The sequence below is a fragment of the Mya arenaria genome, chromosome 2 (assembly GCF_026914265.1).
Source record: "Mya arenaria isolate MELC-2E11 chromosome 2, ASM2691426v1".
NCBI lineage: Eukaryota > Metazoa > Mollusca > Bivalvia > Myida > Myidae > Mya > Mya arenaria.
Genome location: NC_069123.1, coordinates 55,937,099 through 55,960,610, shown reverse-complemented (window position 1 = coordinate 55,960,610; position 23,512 = coordinate 55,937,099). Strand labels below are relative to the sequence as shown.

At 37.3% G+C, this 23,512-nt stretch overlaps 1 non-coding gene across 1 annotated transcript; it reads right to left on the bottom strand.

Annotated features, from left to right (window-relative positions):
- Positions 1-8,976: 8,976 nt before the first annotated feature.
- Positions 8,977-9,053, bottom strand: Trnah-gug (transfer RNA histidin (anticodon GUG)). The gene has a single exon. It is a non-coding gene; the product is annotated as a tRNA-His (tRNA).
- Between the last annotated feature and the right edge of the window lie 14,459 nt (positions 9,054-23,512).

The following is a 23,512-nucleotide window of genomic DNA, read 5'->3' as shown; positions in this document are numbered from 1 at the left end:
TACATTTGAAACCCCATTCAATTTAATAGCATGATTACAAGTGAAAGAATGTTTTGTTCTAGTTTTTCTATCCGTCTCATTTTTGCACTTAATTCCTACTTTGCGAGTACTCTGGTCATACCTAATGAAACAATGGAACAAAATGGTTAATCACCGTTATTTGCTAATTAAATTGTCATCTACAACAATCAAGAACGTCATGAGCAGTTCAACTACCGCTCTTGGTCCTCGGACTTGTTTGATTTATAGAGATTACAAACGCCATTTGGAAAGTATGGCAAAAAATATTTGCATTTTCTGCGCATTTCACTTTTATGTGGAAAAGCGTTTACGGAGATGATATAGCATGTTTGGGTTAAATTATTCCCTGCTAAAGAAAACCCTTTATCACTAGTTCTTCGACCAAAGATAATTATTGAGTATATTTGTGTTATAACGTGGCAAAGAAATTACAGTTACTGAATACATTAGTGATGAAACGTTGTCAAGAGATTGCGTTTATTGAATACATAAAGGTTGTATCGTGGTCAAGAAATTGTGTTTATTGAATTCATAAAGGTTGTATCGTGGTCAAGAGATTGCGTTTATTAAAAACATGTGGTTGTGGTGGTCGCGTTATTGTACTTAACCGGTACTATTGATTCCCAGAATGCTATTTTATGTTGACGGTCTTTAATATGTTATTGAAAAATACACGCAACAAACATACCTATGTGAAATGGTGCAATACTCACAAGGCAGCAGACAAAAAGAACCATTACAGTGGGTGTTTAAAGTCCAAAACATGTTTCCATCTACAAAGAACAGATAAAAGTGCAAGTGAAGCACAGAACCCACGCACGCTTTTACACGTTTAAATTTAATTCTATAGCACTCATTGTTCTTTATTCTCATTTAGTTTAAAACATGTTATTTAAATTTCAATAATTAAATTTATACCGTGTTTTACAGATTATACAGTAGATAATTACAATGTATTTTCGAACCATGCCCCATTAATGTTAAAGTTAAAAGTTGAATATGGGACACCTTGTAATAAGACGCAGTCTGAAAAAGTGCAGTACATGGTCAGCGGATAGTAAAGACAGTTTTAGGTCCGATATATACCAAGACATGATGATGCTACTTCGACGTTGACAGACTATATTATTGATAAAGCTGATAAATATTACAAACGCAAGGTTAACCCTAAATCCAGCGCATTTGTTGATAGCAACTATTCTGAACATAAAGCTTGGTTTAATTTCGAGTGTAGAAATAAGTTAGTAGCATATAGAGATGCAATAGAGAGGTATAGTTGTAATAGAACTGTTGAAAACTTTGAAATTATTCAAAATTGCAAAAAGGATTATAAATACTGTGTGAGAAAGGTAAAGAATAAATACAAGTTAGAACAATGTCGACAAATGAATGATTTACGACGAACTGAACCTAGAAAGTTTTGGAAGAAGTTTAAGAAAAGGAAACAATCCGTTGATGAAAGTATTAACTTACAGGATTTTGTAAAACACTTCGAGGCACTGGCAAAAGTCCCCGAAAATGAACATGATGAGGTAGACGAGTTTATAAATGATTTTGATGAACATACAAACAATAGACAGACCATGTATGAGGAGCTAGATGTGTTAATATCAGATGAGGAGATTTAAGCTGCAGTAAAACGAATAAAAAGGAACAAAGCTTATGGTATTGAGAATGTTTTAAATGAATATATCATTGAATGTGCGGACATTTTATTGAGACCTTTAAATATTCTATTTAACAGGATCCTTAACGATGGTGTGTTCCCCACAAAATGGTCGTCCGGAATTATAGTTCCAATCTTAAGAAGCAACCAGCCTCAAATGTGAACAATAACAGGGGTATAACGCTGATAAGCTGCCTGGGAAAACTGTTCACGAGCATTGTAAATGAACGTTTGAAGAAATTGTCGCTTAAGTATGATCAATTGACGGATGCGCAATTTGGGTTCAAAGCAGGCCATAGTACGACGGACGCTATTTTCATTTTACATAGTATTGTAAAGATGTATTTGAATGAGAACAAAAGAGTGTATGCTGCATTTATTGACTACTCTAAGTGTTATGATTTAATTAATCGCCAGGCATTGTGGTTTAAGTTAGTTAAAGAAGGCATTGATGGTAAATTATTGAAAATTGTTCGGGCAATGTACAGTAATGTGAAATCGTGCGTGAAGCATATGAATACGCTGTCGGACTACTGTACTAGTGATGTGGGCCTATTCCAAGGGGAGATTACATCTCCGATATTATTTTCCCTCTTCGTCAATGATCTGGAACACCACATGCAAGAAAACATAAATAACGGGTTAACACTTGACCAATTATCTATATTCCTAATCATGTTTGCAGACGATTGTGCATTGCTTAGTGACAGCGCTCAAGGATTACAATTACACCTCAATCAGCTCGACAGTTATTGTATGCAGTGGAAATTGACAGTGAATATAGAAAAGACTAAAATTATGATATTTAGGAAAGGTGGGCAACTGACTGGGCGTGAACTATTCACGTTTAAAGGGAGCCAAATCGAAGTGGTAGAAAACTTTAATTATCTAGGTTTTGTAATGACCTCAAAGGGCACATATACAAAGGGTATTGAAAACTTGGCCAGTAAAGGACTTAAATCTGTATCTTCATTAAATAATATTATAAAAGATATGTGTATACCGTTAAAGATGACTTTTGATTTGTTTAATACTTATTTAACTTCAGTACTTAGCTATTGCTGTGAACTGTGGGGATTCTCTAGTGCTGACAATATTGAGAAACTGCATAGAAAGTTTTTAAATCAAAAGTTAGGTGTTAAAATGTCAACCAGTTATAATGGACTGTATGGTGAAACTGGAAGGTAACCATTGATAATCAGCAGAAAGATACGCATTATTAAATATTGGTTTAAGCTTATAAGTTGCTATGATAACAATTGTATGGTGTATGCTATATATGTTAATATGTTACGAAAATGTGATAATAACGAAAGTAATTGGCTTTCAAATATTAAAGAAATGCTTCGGCAGACTGGTTTTAATGATGTGTGGGTTTTTGAGGGACTCGGTAATAAATGTTAAATGCTTTATTGCTCAATTTAGATTAAGGCTTAAAGACATTTATACTACCCTATGGAGTGTTAGACAACTTTAAGCACAGACAAGCTATTTCAAAAATGAGATTGAGCTCACATAAGCTTAATATTGAAAGGGGCAGATACACACGAATACCTAGACAAGATAGAAAATGTGAACTATGTAACAGGAACGATATTGAAGACGAATATCATTTTATGATTGTATGTGATGTATATAGTGACTTAAGGAGAGACTATATCCCTCCGTATTATACAAACAGGCCTAGCATGTTTCAAATTTGTTAAACTACTTAATGTAAAGAGTAAACAGCTCCTGCATAAAATAGCTGTATATATTATTAAAGCCTCTAAATTAAGAGATACTATTTATAATACTGTGCAATAGTATTTTGTATCATTTCCTTCTCTCGTGTAATTATATGAGATGAAATGCGTTTTTTGGTAATTGGTAATGGTGTTGTATGCCATTCTTTGTGTATGTGTACATTTGTGATCTATTAACATGTAAATGATGATAAGAGGTATATGCTTAATTCTTTATAAAATTATGTTATGTTATGTTATGTCATATGCAGCAGAATTAATGTATTATCCTTAGATATTTTTATCGGTGTTAATACAATATTGTCTACCATCAAAATTGGTTTTAGTAATCTCATCCGTATATACTTTAAAAAGAAATATTTATGCCTTTAGGTATTCAATTTTCCATCTTGTTCTATCTTTATTCTTTGAAAAGAAACTTTTAACACTATGTGATCCGGCGTAACACATTTTAATGCTTCCTGGCTTTATATTTAAATATTTGCCAGCAGCATACATACCTCTGTCATCTTTCCTATTGATTTCATTATTTCATTCAATTGCATCAACTGATGTTGGATATCATTTCTTTTTCGTGAGAAATGAATTTATAAAATGTATGTAATCAAGCACTTCACTATCTGGTGGCCTATTTTTTTTTACCTCCTTCATTTACCTTTTGATACATTTATTTTTCTCTTAACTTTTAATTTAATCGCCTTTGTAAATTTATAAATTTCAGTGTAAGATTGTATTTAATTTCACTCGTGTCATGTTTTTTCTATGACACTCGTTAAATAAAATATGATATTAAACTGAAATAAACAAATATCCTCTATGTACTATTTCTCCCTTTTGCATTGTCATTTTCTGTGTTTATGAATGAAGTTGTTTGAAATTTCTTTGTTGAGCTATTTATAATAATAACAATGCCCCTTTTTTCTTCGATATGAATTGTTATTAGCAAAACATGATTTCTGCTGGGAAGGGCACCAGCAACCACAATAACAACTGACTTATTATAAAGTTATGCTTATATTTCCGCATTGTTTAAAGCTCTTTCTTTGTGCTGCGACTTATTTTTGTTAGATGAGTTAAACGCTGTCCTACATATTTCATTTTTAGATATGTCATTATTATCTATATAATCTAATAAGGTAGCACTGGCATATCAATTTAACTTGCAATAATTTGCAACAGAGCATTACTTTATACTTATTGGGTAAACACACTTTTGCAATCCTATAAAAAGTGTTTATCACTCACCTGTACAGTGCGTATCAATACGTAACCGACTTATGTTTAAACTAGGTCGTCTACATTCCCGTTAATTAACCTGGCCGACAACTTTTCTGTTTTTTTCATTAAGTTTCTTGTTAAATAAAAACATTTCGTTATCTATGCTGTAACACTTAAAGTTGGGCCAGAACTTAGTTAAACTAGTTTCGATGATTGGCTCGATAAAAACATTGTGAGTGGAGTTGAATAACGATTAGTAATGAACACAATTAGATTTCTGGTGAAAACAACAAAATCCTTTCGGTATAAAGGAAAACATTTGTTATGTAAATATTTATTTTTCTCCAGATGGGGACCATTTCTTACATGCTTAGTTTGTAAAAGAATCATGCGACAATGCTTTATTCAAAATATAAAAGCCGGTGGATGAATTACTTTGAGTAACTGTTGCTCCCATTTGAATTTATTTAGCAACATTGCAGCACGTCAGTTTCATAGAAGCTTCATAGTCTTAGCTGGTTAGTAAAACGATCCAATGTGTGGGCTGCTGTGGTGAAGGAGGAGCGGCTAAAATGGTGACATTGCCAGATATGTTTCCATCATTTCTCTGAACTTACAATAAAGCAACATTTGCGAACACAAAAGCCAATGTTTTCTTCACAAAGCATTGTTCGCAAAAGCATATGAATGCAACGAATGCTCGTTGATTGAACGCAACACTGAAGAATGTGCTGGGTGTTTTCTATCCTTACATCTTGTATGGTTTATGCTTCTATGGGCAGTTATAGGCGAGATTTCTGTATAATACAGGTGTTATTGCTTGGGGTTTCAATTGGATGTTTGATTGTAGAAAATATATTACAACTAATGCAATGAAAGGGTTTATTTTTAACTGATTGTCAAAGCGTTCATATTTTTTTAAGTCGCTGTATATCCAATCACAGAACGGAAGTATGTCATTTTTATACGTTTCTTTATTTGAAAATTGTACAGGAATATCAGGAATGTGTTATTGAAATAAGCAAATTCTGAAAGAAACATAAAATACGTCGAAGTATCAGAATAGCAGCACACTTCACATCGCAATTGTTCACACTGCCATCAAAAGTGATACAATGCTTCACACTGCCATTTAACGTAATCAAATGCTTCAAAACGGTCATTGCATGTGGTGAAATCCTTCATACTGCCACTGAAAGTGATGAAATCCTTCACACCGCCAACACCCGATCAAATACTGTTGGTATAACATTTTCTAAAACAATCTCGAAGGACCAAAAGCTGAACGACTACACATCAAAATGCGACATTGGAAACCTTGAAAATCTCTGTAATTATCATGATCAATCGTCCCTCCAAACTAAATCAATATTGGCAGGAAGCTTCTTTTATTCTCTGATATTTCCCCAAGTTGAAATTGGAGCCACATGGCTATCTTTGGCTACGTAAGAATTCATTGTCAGAGCCACATGGCTATCTTTGGCTACGTAAGAATTCATTGTCAGAATCAAAATGTCTTTAAAATGGGTTAAAGTTTCATTAAGTTTAAAATGTGAGCAATTCGCCTGCCTAAACTTGTAGTACTATTTCGGGTTATGTATTATATCAACATTTTATTGATTTAGAACTTTAAAGATGAACTCTTACACCCAAATAAGCACATTTAATACTATTGTTTTAATATTCCCAAAATCGAAAACAATTGTTCTTATGAAGGATACCGAGTTTAATTTGAAAGAAATGTGCATAAAATGCGGTGTTCCTACTATATGGGACTATAGTAGATCACAGTAAATCTTTTAGCATTCACCAACTTGTTATTAGTAATAAATATTCTCCATAAATGCATTATTTAGTAAGTAGTCAAAGGTCTATCAGTCAAAGTTGATGTTTGTTCTACATGTGTATGTATTGATATTGAATAAGAGTGTCACTTTAGCAAATTTTTAATAAACCAACACCTTCGATTGTTTTTAACAAAATGGGGTATCGATACAAGACACACTTGTATTGCAGAAATACAATCATTTTACCAGAAACTGTGCCAACAGTGTTAGTTTTACATATAATGCCAACGGCCACATCTCAAGTATGGCAAATGAAAAAGTTACATTTTAGAACACGACATTGAACTGCATTTCACTAATCTCCACTTTATTATCGTACAAAAACTTAACTGCACAAATATTTCACTATATTCCTAAGGGAGTTTGAATTTATTGCTTAAACATTACTTAATTTCGATAATCATGAAAGAACATTACCTAATTCCTTTCTTCAAAGATGAAATCGCTACAAACTTCTTTGCAGTGAGGGTAGTTCGGAAAAAGTCGCGTCTCTACTGATGTTTGATCGAAGAACAGGGCAAGTGTGCCGTACATTGACTTTTTCGTTCTGGTGATTTCTACACTCTGCCAAACCCAAACCTACTGTACAACGTTCATAGGCGACGCACTGAAATGCGGCTTCTTATGAATGGATAGTTTGTTTCTGTTAATGAGAGGAAGAGCAAATATGAAATTGTTTTTCATGGTAAGCTGTCATTTTCATTGATCAAAAGATTGCAGTAAAAATGCGTTACGAATACAGAAATTAAATTTTGTGCGTTTTTTGTTATTTTACCTTTAAATTGGTTTTCGGTCAAAGGTAATTTCCTTGAATCGGGAACTAGTTGCAACCGTATATAATTTAAGAAAATTACACCGAAAACACGTCGTTACTTATTTTTTTCAGAAAACGAAATGGCAATCGCACACAATGATTGGCAGAGCTTAGTATATCATGTTTATGTGTGGTTTACATTTCTAGAAGAAAAATATTAAATGCATTGCGAATGCTGGTATTATGTTCAAACATAGTTGCTAATAATGCTTACCTGTTTTATATTACATTCAGTAGCTGCACAGCTGTTTAGCTTGTTGTTTTGGTATTCTATTTTAGTGTTTTATTACAGTATGAAACCGCTATGGTGATAATTCAACAGAGGTATATAATATCGTGCCGTATATGAAAATGTGTTCACCAAATTACAATGACTCACATAAGTGTGTAACAGAGGCCATTGCTTGTACCACTTGCATACACATTTTATTCTACAAAATGATTTTTTAATTAGTTCTGACTTTTACCTAACAATCAATCTGAATTATCATGGACTATACTTTATTTCACGGCAACCGTTTTAACGACGGACACTTGTCAAATCGCAATCTGTCTCGTAGTAATATCTATAAAGAAAATCGATTGCTTGTCCATGTTCACATCATTTGTCAATATTAGCTAAATAACAATTTTGGTTCCGTTGAAGGACCACAAGTCAAAAGATTTCGACCCTAAAAATCCCATCATGACATCAGAATCTTGATCCGCCCATCACAGTTTCATTTGAATAAAAAATAGCAATTAAGGTAAAAAAACTGTGAAAAATATCATTGTAAATCCATTGTTTGTCACAAAGAAGAGTCTGTGAGGAATAAATTCATATTATTCCCAAACCAGGAAAAATAACTTACGTGGTCACGGTACATGAAGACATTCGACAGAAATCGTTGGAACATTTAACTTAATGTTCAAAAATTTATGGCATGTGCGACGGGTCAAAACAAATATCACAATACCATTTTGCCAATGCATTTTATATTTTGATGCAGTTTCTTTTAAAGTTTTTTTTCTCATCAAATACAATTAGAAGACAAGTTGAGTTATTAAGAAAGTCTTTGAATGACAGTATTTTAAGAACAGCTGTACTAAGAAAATAGAAGAAGAAATCTTATAGTTTTCAGTATTGAGAGCAAATGTTTGGCACAAGCATTGCTTTTATCGAATTAAATAGTTCATGACAACAATAGTTGTAGTTGTAAATGGCGATTATGCTCTATCTCGTCCACGATGTTCCGGATATTAGTTTCCAAGCGTCCTCTTAGAGCGGCAGTGCTTCCCATTGTTCTCAAATATTATTACGACTTTTTCATCTTAGTCATTCTAGGTACCAGATATGTTTTCAATATCCGAGCATGAGATAACCTGGTTGCAGTATTGCATGTCTTTGTTGAAGCATGCTCATATACACACGATAGTTTCATGAGACTGATATTGGAACGGTGGTGGTGCAAGTAGTTTATACTCCGGGTCCCGGCGTGAGCAAATTGAAGGGTCCCAGAATGACAGTTCAACCACCGCACACCTATCCTGGGCAGACTATCAGGCGGTTAACCAGTACTAGGTGCCTTCACCTCTGCAAGGAACTGACAACTTCGGTTCATGCCAGGGGCAGTGGTACAGTGCGAATGGTCGTAAAAGGGATTTCATAACCAATCACATCAGAAGTGACCTGGTCCGCCCGGGAATCGAACCCGGGTCACTCGATTCACAGTCCAACGCTCTACCGATTGAGCTAACCGGGCGGACGGATATTGGAACGGTGGTGGTGTTAGCTTATATATACTCGCACTCGGGCCTTGCCCACTCGGCGAGTGCTCCGTTAAGATTAATAGTCATTTTTTTAAGCATAGTGCACAGACAGAATGTAACTCTGGTTAGAGCTACCCTGGTTCTTTAACGTGCATTAGTAGTTTTAGTGACGTGACGCGGAATCGAACCTGCGACCCCTGGATTGATTGTCAAATGTGTTACCACTAGACCGCGGATCCGCCACAAAATATTATTGGAACATAAACAGAGGCGGTAATCACGTGATACATTGTTTTGATACCAAGCACTAAAAAAATGCTGCGCCCAGTGAGATGGTATGTATTTTTGTTTATTTTCTCTCCATAATTAAACAATTAAATTTTCGAACATCAAGCATGTTCCAGCGCCCAATTTTCCCTGTAATATGGTATCTTCATTTTGTCAGACAGTTCTGTAGTTTACTTGGAATGCGTGTCACAAGTTTTCAATCGAGGCGAAATGTGCTGCGGAAACTTTGAACCAAGCATGAACTGTCCATTTTTTCAAAACTTCGTCATTTATATACACAATTTCGTTTACAGAGCTATTTATGAACATTGCATGTAGCCCTATCGATATGCCCTAAGGTATGTTACCATAGCAACGTACGCATTCTGCGGTAATAACGCTACAACCGTTTTTCGAACCAAGCACTTACGAAATATTATTCGAACCAAGCACTATATAATTTTTGTATTGTTGCAGAATATGTTATGCCGACATTGTTGGAAATCATACAAGACCAAAGGCGCATTAAGTATACATTTAAGAAAACATACAGGCTCAGCACCATACAGATGCTGTGATCTTATGTTCTTTAGTCAAAGCCACTCAAAACGCCACAGGTAAACTATCCGTTTCAGATTGCCATATTTCGAAGTCGTTACATTTATGTTTATGCATATGAAATATTAACTTAAATATAAAGAAATATTTTAAATGTTACAATTTGCAAATACAGGATACAAATATTCTTAAAATAGTTATTAAATCATATTTCAGAGGTTGTGCCCAAAGTGAGGAAATGCAGAGCCAGTGTAACGACTGTGACAAAGCGTTCGCCACAAATGGGGATTTGTTTAACCATCGGATAATGGTACATACAGACGCCCAGATCGAATGTGAAATTTTGTGTGCTAAATACCACATTCGACGAGATCTGGTGGTTCATCTGTTATCTCACCGAGGGGAGAAAATGTAGCTGTGGTAAAGAATACGCTTCACGTTCCGGCCTGAGCTACTATAGAAGCGTCCAGAAGTACGCAAATAAGTGATTGAGTGAACTGTTTTTTTTATATTTTTTAAACAGACTAATGTTTTCATCTGCTTGCGATGATCGGTTCTTAACCCAATTGAATGTTATATCAAACTGGGATAATCTTCAGTTTATGTTTGCGATTCGTAATTACTATGTTAATGATACAGTTCTCGATTTTTGTTTAATTGGTGTAATTTGTTCATGGTTGTATGTATTTTCATAAGTCAAAGTATAATTATACAATATTTACTACATGAATATAACATGTTCATGTTAACAATGGTTTATACACATTCTATACATACACTCATACTACTGTTACGTTAGTTATGTGTGTTGATTTCACACTGCATGCTTTTGTCATAAAAATAATGAAAATAATAAACATTTATTCGAATTGATTATTTGTTCCTCAGCCATTTCCCGAAACTAATACTCATAAGGTATAAGAAATTTATAAGCTGACTGTTAATTGATATAGTTTTGATGCTAATAAATACAATATTTTAAGGTATGCAGATCAATAAGAGACAATTCGACAGACGCATACAATGTTAAGAGCTAAAAATGTATAGCAACATATATTCTCTTTGTTTATTTTAAACGTTAAATATGCGAAAATATTGTACTCAGTAGAGATGAACAATGTACAATGAAGTTCAGTACACTTCACAATGAATAAATACTATGGTAAATCGTTATTTATTCCAAGCCTATCCGCTTTGTAGTAACCATTTTCGAGTCATTTCTACTGGCTTTCTCCCAACGCACACCCAGATTGCCCTTCAGCGAGGCGTTTCTATCTGTTGAAACAGTCGTTTATTTTCCGGCCTGTCAACCTTTTCCGTGATGATAAGTCAAATGCATGATACCTGTTAATTGAAAATACATTAGTTTAGTTATGAGTTAAAATAAACAATCACAACAAAATAGTACTTAGGAATGAATTGTTGTGACGTATACAAAGAAATGGCCATTACATTATGCGAGTAAGTGTATAGACGAAAAAAAAATACCGCTAACATGGTGCAGTCATTGCAGAAACATTTCCTGTTATAGTTTTTATATAACTTCAAATCCATATATTCGATGAATGTTTAAATAGATCATGATTTTCAAATAACTCTGAGCGGAGAAATTGTGTTATATTGTTTTTAAATAAGATTTTTACCATAAAAATAACGATGCTCGGACTGTTCAATAAAATTCTTCTTGAAATTAAATGGTATAGTACATTATAAGAATACATATACAACCTTTATAGTACTATGCTACAGGAGTAGTATGCGTTTCCAGCTGTTGAACGGCTTGTTTATCAGCCTGAAAAAGAAAGACATCAAGCGTATAAAATGATGAAGTGCTTGGTTCGAATAATATTTCGTAAGTGCTTGGTTCGAAAAACGGTTGTAGCGTTATATCCGCAAAATGCGTACGTTGCTATGGAAAAATAACTTAGGGCATATCGATAGGTGTACGGTCAATGTTTATGAATTTTTATGTAAACGAAATTGCGTATATTACGGACGAAATTTTGAAAAAATGGACAGTTCATGCTTGGTTCAAAGATTTCCGCAGCACATTTCGTCTCGATTGAAAACTTGTGACACGCATTCCAAGTAAACTACAGAACTGTCTGACAAAATGAAGGTACCATATTACAGGGAAAATTGGGCGCTGGAACATGGTTGATGTTAGGAATTTTAATTGTTTGATTATGGAGAGAAAATAAATAAAAAATACATACCGTCTCACTGGGCGCAGCATTTTTTTAGTGCTTGGTATCAAAACAATGTACCACGTGATTACCGCCTCTGATAAATGTTAGATGTAATTGAATAAAATCAATTAGGCCTAAGCTCGATATAGAGTGCTTTGAGCACAAGTATCCTAACTAGACCAATTAGGCTTAGCCATGTCAATATATGGAATTACGACGATGGTGGACACTACAGCTTCCGTTAGTAGCCCGGGGACACGTGCGGAGAACCAACTCAAAATAAGTGCTTATTAACACAGTGTATATAGTATTGGTTCAGATAGGGACACCATTACCTGTAAACAGTATATTGGTATGTTTGAGGTCCAGAAAAGTGAACCTAATTAAAACTTGCAATAATGTAGTACTTTCGCAAATTATGGTCCTTTATGATCACTTTGAACTTTAAGTTAAAACCAAAGAAGAAAGCGCGTTAGCTAGTTGACAAACTTGTAAGATAGTGTTACATCGTTCATCAACTTAACAATGAAGTAGCCAATCAATAAAAGTTCATTATAACATTAACTAATGTTATTGTACTGTTTATGTAAGCAATAAGTTGTGTATTAAGACGTTGTAATTCTCGGTGAGTGTCTGTTCGGCCTTGTATTGAGACGATGTATCTCCCCTTGTAATATGACGGTGTGTGTGTCTTCCGTTGAGTGTGTGTTAAGCCTTGTTTTGAGACGGCGTGTCTATCACTGAGTGTGTGTCAGGCCTTGTATTGAGACGATGTATGTCTTTCTTTGAGTGTGTGTTAGGCCTTGTATTGAGACGGCGTGTCTATCACTGAGTGTGTGTTAGGCCTTGTATTGAGACGATGTATGTCTTTCTTTGAGTGTGTGTTAGGCCTTGTATTGAGACGGCGTGTCTATCACTGAGTGTGTGTCAGGCCTTGTATTGAGACGATGTATGTCTTTCTTTGAGTGTGTGTTAGGCCTTGTATTGAGACGGCGTGTCTATCACTGAGTGTGTGTCAGGCCTTGTATTGAGACGATGTATGTCTTTCTTTGAGTGTGTGTTAAGCCTTGTTTTGAGACGGCGTGTCTATCACTGAGTGTGTGTTAGGCCTTGTATTGAGACAATGTATGTCTTTCTTTGAGTGTGTGTTAGGCCTTGTATTGAGACGGCGTGTCTTTCGTTGAGGGTGTGTTAGGCCTTGTATTGAGACGGCGTGTCTATCACTGAGTGTGTGTTAGGCCTTGTATTGAGACGGCGTGTCTATCACTGAGTGTGTGTCAGGCCTTGTATTGAGACGATGTGTGTCTTTCGTTGAGTGTGTGTTAGGCCTTGTATTGAGACGATGTGTGTCTCTAGTTGAGTGTGTGTTAAGTCTTGTATTGAGACGATGTGTGTCTTTCGTTGAGTGTGTGTTAGGCCTTGTATTGAGATGATGTGTCTCTCGTTGAGTGTGTGTTAGGCCTTGTATTGAGACGGCGTGTCTCTCGTTGAGTGTGTGTTAAGCCTTGTATTGAGACGATGTGTGTCTTTCGTTGAGTGTGTGTTAGGCCTTGTATTGAAGACGATGTGTGTCTCTCGTTGAGTGTGTGTTTAGCCTTTTATTGAGACGGTGTGTGTCTTTCGTTGAGTGTGTGTGTTAGGTCTTGTATTGAGACGGCGTGTCTTTCGTTGAGTGTGTGTAGGCCTTGTATTGAGACGGCGTGTCTTTCGTTGAGTGTGTGTTAGGCCTTGTAGTAAGACGATGTGGCTCTCGTTGAATGTGTGTTAGGCCGTGTATTGAGACGGCGTGTCTCTCACTGATTGTGTGTTAGGCCTTGTATTGAGACGATGTGTGTCTTTCGTTGAGTGTGTATTATGCCTTGTATTGAGACGAAGTGTGTCTTTCGTTGAGTGAGTGTTAGGCCTTGTATTGAGACGATGTGTCTCTCGTTGAGTGTGTGTTAGGCCTTGTATTAAGACGATGTGTCTTTCGTTGAGTGTGTGTTAGGCCTTGTATTGAGACGGCGTGTCTCTCACTGAGTGTGTGTTAGGCCTTGTATTGAGACGATGTGTCTTTCGTTGAGTGTGTGTTAGGCCTTGTATTGAGACGGCGTGTCTCTCACTGAGTGTGTGTTAGGCCTTGTATTGAGACGGCGTGTCTTTCGTTGAGTGTGTGTTAGGCCTTGTATTGAGACGGCGTGTCTTTCGTTGAGTGTGTGTTAGGCCTTGTAGTAAGACGATGTGGCTCTCGTTGAATGTGTGTTAGGCCTTGTATTGAGACGGCGTGTCTCTCACTGAGTGTGTGTTAGGCCTTGTATTGAGACGATGTGTGTCTTTCGTTGAGTGTGTATTATGCCTTGTATTGAGACGATGTGTCTCTCGTTGAGTGAGTGTTAGGCCTTGTATTGAGACGATGTGTCTCTCGTTGAGTGTGTGTTAGGCCTTGTATTGAGACGATGTGTCTCTCGTTGAGTGTGTGTTAGGCCTTGTATTGAGACGGCGTGTCTCTCACTGAGTGTGTGTTAGGCCTTGTATTGAGACGATGTGTCTTTCGTTGAGTGTGTGTTAGGCCTTGTATTGAGACGGCGTGTCTCTCACTGAGTGAGTGTTAGGCCTTGTATTGAGACGATGTGTCTCTCGTTGAGTGTGTGTTAGGCCTTGTATTGAGACGATGTGTCTTTCGTTGAGTGAGTGTTAGGCCTTGTATTGAGACGGCGTGTCTCTCACTGAGTGTGTGTCAGGCCTTGTATTGAGACGATGTGTCTTTCGTTGAGTGTGTGTTAGGCCTTGTATTGAGACGGCGTGTCTATCACTGAGTGTGTGTTAGGCCTTGTATTGAGACGATGTATGTCTCTCGTTGAGTGTCTGTTAGGTTTTGTATTGAGACGGTGTGTGTCTCACGTTGAGTGTGTGTTAGGCCTTGTATTTAGACGGTGTGTCTGTCGTTGTGTGTGTGTTAGGCCTTATATTAAGACGGTGTGTGTCTCTAGTTGAGTGTGTGTTAGGCCTTGTGTTGAGACGATGTGTGTCTCTCGTTGAGTGTGTGTTAGGTTTTGTATTGAGACGGTGTGTGTCTCTCGTTGAGTCGTTAAGTGTCTGTTAGACCTTGAATTGAGACGATGTGTTTCTCTCGTTGAGTGTGTGTCAGGTCTTGTATTGAGACGGTGTGTGTCTCTAGTTGAGTGTGTGTTAGGCCTTGAGTTGACACGGTGTGTGTCTCTAGTTAAATGTCTCTTAGGCCTTGTGTTGAGACGGTGTGTTTCTCTCGTTGAGTGTGTGTTAGGTCTTGTATTGAGACGATGTGTGTCTCTAGTTGAGTGTGTGTTAGGCCTTGTATTAAGACGGTGTGTGTCTCTAGTTGAGTGTCTGTTAGGCCTTGTGTTGAGACGGTGTGTGTCTCTAGTTGAGTGTGTGTTAGGTCTTGTATTGAGACGGTGTGTGTCTCTGGTTTAATGTATGTTAGGTCTTGTATTGAGACGATGTGTGTCTCTCGTTGAGTGTCTGTTAGGTCTTGTATTGAGACGGTGTGTGCCTCTCGTTGAGTGTCTGTTAGGCCTTGAATTAAGACGATGTGTCTCTCGTTGAGTGTCTGTTAGGTCTTGTAATGAGACGGTGTGTGTCTCTCGTTGAGTGTCTGTTAGGCCTTGAATTAAGACGATGTGTCCCTCGTTGAGTGTCTGTTAGGCCTTGTATTGAGACGGCGTGTGTCTGTCGTTGAGTGTTTGTTAGGGCTTGTATTGAGACGGCGTGTGTCCCTCGTTGAGTTTCTGTTAGGGCTTGTATTGCGACGGTGTTTGTCTCTCGTTGAGTGTGTGTTAGGCCTTGTATTGAGACGATGTGTCTCTTGTTGAGTGTGTGTTAGGCCTTGTATTGAGACGATGTGTGTCTCTAGTTTAATGTCTGTTAGGTATTGTATTGAGACGATGTGTGTCTCTAGTTTAATGTATGTTAGGTCTTGTATTTAGACGATGTGTGTCTCTAGTTTAATGCATGTTAGGTCTTGTATTGAGACGATGTGTGTCTCTCGTTGAGTGTCTGTTAGGCCTTGAATTAAGACGATGTGTCTCTCGTTGAGTGTCTGTTAGGCCTTGTATTGAGACGGCGTGTGTCTCTCATTGAGTTTCTGTTAGGGCTTGTATTGCGACTGTGTTTGTCTCTCGTTGAGTGTGTGTTAGGCCTTGTATTGAGACGATGTGTCTCTTGTTGAGTGTGTGTTAGGCCTTGTATTGAGACGATGTTTGTCTCGTTGAGTGTCTGTTAGACCTTGTATTGAGGCGATGTGTGTCTCTCGTTGAGTGTGTGTAAGGCCTTGTATCGAGACGGTGTGTGTCTCTCGTTAAGTGTGTGTTAGGCCTTGTATTGAGACGGTGTGTCTCTCATCGAGTGTCTGTTAGGCCTTGTATTGAGACGGTGTGTGTCTCGTTGAGTGTCTCTTAGGCCTTGTATTGAGACGGTGTGTGTCTTTCGTTTAGTGTCTGTTAGGCCTTGTATTGAGACGGTGTGTGTCTCGTTAAGTGTCTGTTAGGCCTTGTATTCAGACGGTGTGTGTCTCGTTGAGTGTCTGTTAGGCCTTGTATTGAGACGGTGTGTGTCTCTCGTTGAGTGTGTGTTAGGCCTTGTATTGAGACGATGTGTCTCTCGTTGAGTGTGTGTTAGGCCTTGTATTGAGATGATGTGTCTCTCGTTGAGTGTGTGTTAAGCCTTGTATTGAGACGGTATGTGTCTCGTCGAGTGTCTGTTAGGCCTTGTATTGAGACGATGTGTGTCTCGTTGAGTGTCTGTTAGGCCTTGCATTCAGAGGGTGTGTGTCTCGTTGAGTGTGTGTTAGGCCTTGTATTGAGACGATGTGTGTCTCGTTAAGTGTCTGTTAGGCCTTGCATTCAGACGGTGTGTGTCTCGTTGAGTGTCTGTTAGGCCTTGTTTAGAGACGATGTGTGTCTCGTTAAGTGTTTGTTAGGCCTTGTATTCAGCCGGTGTGTGTGTCTCGTTGAGGGTCTGTTAGGCCTTGTTTTGAGACGGTGTGTGTCTCGTTGAGTGTGTGTTAGGCCTTGTATTGAGACGATGTGTTTCTCGTTGAGTGTCTGTTAGGCCTTGTATTGAGACGATGTGTGTCTCTAGTTTAATGTGTGTTAGGCCTTGTTTTGAGACAGTGTGTGTCTCTCGTTTAATGTCTGTTAGGTCTTGTATTGAGACGATGTGTGTCTCTATGTTAAAGTATTTTTTGTCTTGTATTGAGACGATGTGTGTCTCAAGTTTAATGACTGTTAGGTCTTGTATTGAGACGATGTGTGTCTCTAGGTTAATGTATGTTAGGTCTTGTATTGAGACGATGTGTGTCTCTAGTTTAATGTATGTTAGGCCTTGTATTGAGACGATGTGTGTCTCTCGTTGAGTGTCTGTTAGGTCTTGTATTGAGACGATGTGTCTCTCGTTGAGTGTATGTTAGGTCTTGTATTGAGACGGTGTTTGTCTCTCGTTAAGTGTCTGTTAGGCCTTGAATTAAGACGATGTGTGTCTCTCGTTGAGAGTGTGTTAGGCCTTGTATTGAGACGATGTGTCTCTTGTTGAGTGTGTGTTAGGCCTTGTATTGAGACGATGTGTCTCTCGATGAATGTGTGTTAGGCCTTGTATTGAGACGATGTGTGTCTCGTTGAGTGTCTGTTAGACCTTGTATTGAGACGATGTGTGTCTCTCGTTGAGTGTGTTTACGGCCTTGTATCGAGACGGTGTGTGTCTCTCGTTAAGTGTGTGTTAGGCCTTGTATTGAGACGATGTGTCTATCGTTGAGTGTGTGTTAGGCCTTGTATTGAGACGATGTGTGTCTGGTTGAGTGTGTGTTAGGCCTTGTATTGAGATGATGTGTCTCTCGTTGAGTGTGTATTAGGCCTTGTATTGAGACGGTGTGTGTCTTTTGTTTAGTGTCTGTTAGGCCTTGCATTCAGACGGTGTGTGTCTCGTTGAGTGTCTGTTAGGCCTTGTATTCAGACGGTGTGTGTATCTCGTTGAATGTGTGTTAGGCCTTGTATTGAGACGATGTGTCTCTCGTTGAGTGTGTGTTAGGCCTTGTATTGAGACGATGTGTCTCTCGTTGAGTGTGTGTTAGGCCTTGTATTGAGACGGTGTGTCTCTCATCGAGTGTCTGTTAGGCCTTGTATTGAGACGGTATGTGTCTCGTTGATTGTCTGTTAGGCCTTGTATTCAGACGGTGTGTGTCTCGTTGAGTGTGTGTTAGGCCTTTTATTGAGACGATGTGTGTCTCGTTAAGTGTCTGTTAGGCCTTGCATTCAGACGGTGTGTGTCTCGTTGAGTGTCTGTTATGCCTTGTTTTGAGACGGTGTGTGTCTCGTTGAGGGTCTTTTAGGCCTTGCATTCAGACGGTGTGTGTCTCGTTGAGTGTCTTTTATGCCTTGTTTTGAGACGGTGTGTGTCTCGTTAAGTGTTTGTTAGGCCTTGTATTAAGACGATGTGTGTGTCTCGTTGAGGGTCTGTTAGGCCTTGTTTTGAGACGCTGTGTGTCTCGTTGAGTGTGTGTGAAGCCTTGTATTGAAACGATGTGTTTCTCGTTGAGTGTCTGTTAGGCCTTGTATTGAGACGATGTGTGTCTCTAGTTTAATGTGTGTTAGGCCTTGTATTGAGACAGTGTGTGTCTGTCGTTGATTGTCTGTTAGGCCTTGTATTGACACGATGTGTCTCTTGTTGAGTGTGTGTTAGGCCTTGTATTGAGACGATGTGTCTCTCGTTGAGTGTGTGTTAGGTCTTGTATTGAGACGATGTGTGTCACTCGTTGAGTGTGTGTTAGGCCTTGTATTGTGACGGTGTGGCTCTAGTTAAGTGTGTGTTAGGTCTTGTGTTGAGACGATGTGTGTCTCTAGTTGAGTGTGTGTTAGGTCTTGTGTTGAGACGATGTGTGTCTCTCGTTGATTGTCTGTTAGGCCTTGTATTGAGACGGTGTGTATCTCGTTGAGTGTGTATTAGGTCTTTTATTGAGACGGTGTGTGTCTCTAGTTGATTGTCTGTTAGGTCTTTTATTGAGACAGTGTGTGTCTCTGGTTGATTGTATGTTAGGTCTTGTATTGAGACGTTGTATTTCACGTTGAGTGTCTATTAGGCGTTTAATTACGGTATGGTGTGAATCTCTCGTTGAGGGACTATAAGGGCTTGTATTGCGAAGTGAGGTTCCGTTAGTGTCTGAAGTGTATCGTTCCTTAAGTGTATGTTGGGCTTTGAGTGTGTCCGGTTAAATGTCTGTTAGGTATTGCATTGTGATGATGTGTGTCTCTCGTTTAGTGTATGTTGGGTCGTCCTTGTGTGGCTTTCGTTCAATATAAGTCAGGCCTTGCACTGTGACGGGGTGTTCCTTTCGCTGAGCGTTAATACGGCTTCAAACAGTGTGCTTTCACACTATGCTACCAGGTCTCTCCTTACAGTTTCTGTTGTATTATTGATAAGTATTTGAACAGGCGGACGTAAAAGCATGTCACATGGCTCATTGACACTGTTTCACAAAAGGCTAGCGAAGAAAAACACTTATACAGTTATGATTACTTTGTCAGTATACACATTGTTTCTAAAACATTTACTGGTGTGAAAAGAGAATAAAAATGCGGCGCGATGTTAAATTGATACGCTAGACACAATACAATATTGTAATTAAATATGGCATGTAATTATTTTTGAATAAATGATAGTTTGGGAGTGTAGAGTGTCGAGTGGAGATAAATAACGAAATCGAGGGAAGAAAATACAATAAATGAAACGACAGTAGTTATTAATAATGCACCTGTTTATAATTATGTAATTAATTATCATTGTAAACAACCTCTACCATCGCCCCCCCCCCCCCCCCAGCCCCCTTTATTTTGCCTTTTCTTATATTATCTTATCTTACGGCGGTGCAAAGTCTAGTCACAATATTATGATTTATACAGACTTGGTGGAGGACAACTTGTCAACCCAAAAATACGACATTAGAACCCAAATAGTAGCCAAACCCTTCTTGTTTCAGAAATGAGTTGCCGCTACGTATTACTATGTAATATTAAGATGGCATGAAGTAAACTCTTATTCTATTAAGAATAGGCTAATCGAGCGTAGCAAACGGGCCCTTCTTAATCAGTAACATATTACTTCATCTAACTGACTTATAATACAATATCATTGGCTGAAACACTGTCAACACCAAATCTGAAACCGGAGTGTGTATCGGCTGAGCGGTAGTAGGCTGATCTTCAAACGTCCGAGTTGAAATTCTTAATGATTAAGCCTAGTTACTTAACTTAATAAGTGCCTTGGCTCTAAATGTAGGTTGTATCTCATAGACATAATGAGTTCTGCCACAGAAAAAAAAAATCCTTTTGGCATAATCTCAACTTGATAGAAAGAGAAACTCTAGCGGGTGCATTAAATAATCAAGTAAATATGAACTCATGTAAACAAACGTAATAGTATAACTCCCTGGTTGCGTTGCAATATATCTATTAAAGCTGACCTATTGTCTTGTCATAGGGAAGCACATGTTACGTACTATACATCAGTGAGCATCAAAGGATTCTTTTTCAAACTTAAACAACTGCAATAAAACCGAAAGGGACATGAACAATTATGTAACTCGGTACATGTTTCCTATGTTCTAGACTATTAATATCAGCGGCCTAGACAGTATTTATGTTCAGACTGGTTTAGTGCACAGCATTGCACATGTTTGAATTAAGTGAGCTACGCGTTTGATGTGGGATTTCCATGCAAAAGCCAGCTGGTTTATGCATTCCATTTGTTAAACATGTACAAGTTATGTTTTAGATTATCTTAGAAGGCGTTCACTCTGAAAAAGTGACCAACATACCAAGGCTTTTTTATCTAAAGTGCTAGTCTCCTGGTGAATCATTCAGTGGGCAACAAAGCTGCGTGGACAATGGACAGGGAGTTGTCGCTTTCAGACATACAGTCTTGAAAGAGTAAGGAGCTCTCGAGTATATGGTGTATTTACATTCTTGACATACCTTATTGAGTGTCAAACATAAAATAGCTAAAAATCTGAATCAGCTATAAAATTGACATAACTACTTCTGTATTTCGAAGTTGAACGTACATCTACAAAAGCGTCCATTGCCATGTCCATCGATAACATCGAGCAAACATTACGAAATTACGCTCGGAATGGTATTGTAAACGGCCTGCTTACATTTTATTTTCATATAATTGATTCGTTACTTTATTCGTATTATCGGCGTTTATAAGACCACGCACCGTTTCATTGTTTGCGACTCCTTCACACTTGCACTGCATTGACACACTGTTTTTTATTACAACCAAAAGGAAAGGTGAAGCGCCGAGGTCGAACAACTGAGCAGAAGGTATATAAACAGGGGCTCGAACCTTTGCCGAGGCTGCCAACATTTTGCCACGAACCTATGCGAGGAAAACATGACATCTAGATTGCTCCATTGTTTTTGTTATAAACGATCATTTTTTTCTAACAAGATCCATCTTGGATTTTTTACTCGAATTCCCACAGTTATGACTAATTTTCATAAATATTGGCGGAAATAAGTGTTTCACCTAATGGCGTTGTTTTGAACCCGATTAAAACAACATTAGAACTTTAACTGCATTTCAATTTCACGAAGACAATCGGTCTGACTAAATTGATAAATATTGAAGAAAAAAACTTAATTTGATCTATATAAAGATCTACATGTATCAAGCAAATGCGACTATGCAGTTAAAAATAGTAACATTTTATCAAACATAAACAAAAAAACAATTAATTAGAAAACAATAAAGCTTGATCAAATTAATGTAATATGGTTTGCTGATAAAAGGTAAACCAAATTACATAATATATATATTTGGATTTCTAAACATGCTGTATGTCAGCATTAATTAAAGGAAATAAATTACACCAATTACATGATTGTATTATCAATCACATTGTAACTGCCTCTCTAACCATACATCATAAACATTTAACCACATATATTACCCTTTCGGCCTAAAATAAGAAATAAAGCTATAAACACAACTGTATGATCAATATGAACCTATATAGCAGTTCAGAAAAAGAAAAAAAAACGTGCAAACAGTAATGTTTCACAAAAGCAAAGTACATGTATGCCAATCATCACCAATGAAATGCATCAGATTTAGACAAAATGTTTGAATTCTATGTTTAATTTTATAATAAATAAATTTACATATTATTTTTTTACAGACAAATGTTCTACATGATTTTTTATAGTTATATAAAATTCATACTAACACCAAATTGTGCATATTAAAATTATACTGTTTTTTTTGGAACGATGGAAAACATACCATGTCCTTACCACTAACTGTTTATTTCAGTGAAATGTAAAAATATTAAATTGATGGCCATATTTGAAAGAAAATAAGTGAATATCCACTGCCTATGTTCAAATAACCTTGAAACATTTTTTAATTGTCAATTGTAGTTTTATAACACGAGTTTGCTCAAATATTTTGTACTGCTATTCCTAACTTGAAAAAAGCTTAAAAATTTCTTTCTCTCCAGCAATTAGCAATAAATCACAGTGGTTGAACAAGTGCAATGTTTAAGATGAATTTCCTTGAATAATAAATTATTATAAATAAATGGCCTTATGAAGGCATGAGATAAGGTAAGTCAAAATTTGAACTAGAATTGTGACAAAACCCTCAGGAGCCGCCTTGACACAGAAATGGCTTTATGTCGAGCTGAGAAATTAGTGAAAGAAAATGTAAAAGAAATGGAAGGGGTACAACAGCCCACACGCATCAACATTGGTATGAAGCTTCATAAGTGGGCATGAAATACTTTTTGGTGCACAACATTCAACACAAGATTGTTCACACAATTTATTTCTTTGACAAGGGCCATAACTTTTCTGTTAGACAGAGTAAAATGCAAAACAATTGGCAGGTGCACAACATCCATACTGACCAACATTCCTATGAGGTTTCATGTGCATAGATGAAATACATTTGGAGCTACAGGCTATACAAGATTTGTCAGACCATTTTAACAAAATCAAGGACCATAACTCTTGTTAGCCAGAGTGAAATATAAAAGAAATGGCAGGTGCATAACAGCCTATGCTGATCAAAATACCTGAATGATGTTTGTGTAGGTGCAATACCTTGAGAGCCAAATACAACACAAGGTATATAGGACGCATCGGGAAGGGAAGCGAAGCAAGCAGCACTTATATATTATAGCTGCCAGATATATCTATCTGGTGTTATAAAAATGTAAATAAGATGCAAACAATATTCAATTACTCTTACGATCATACTTCAAGCAGACTTACATTACCAGTGATTTCAAATTAATGTGACATATAGATTTAATGACATAAACATAGATATGTAACATATTTGATAATGTTGACCATTGATGATAGCATTTATTGTTAAACAAGTACATAGCCTATTGTTATACGATACAGTTAAATCACATTGCA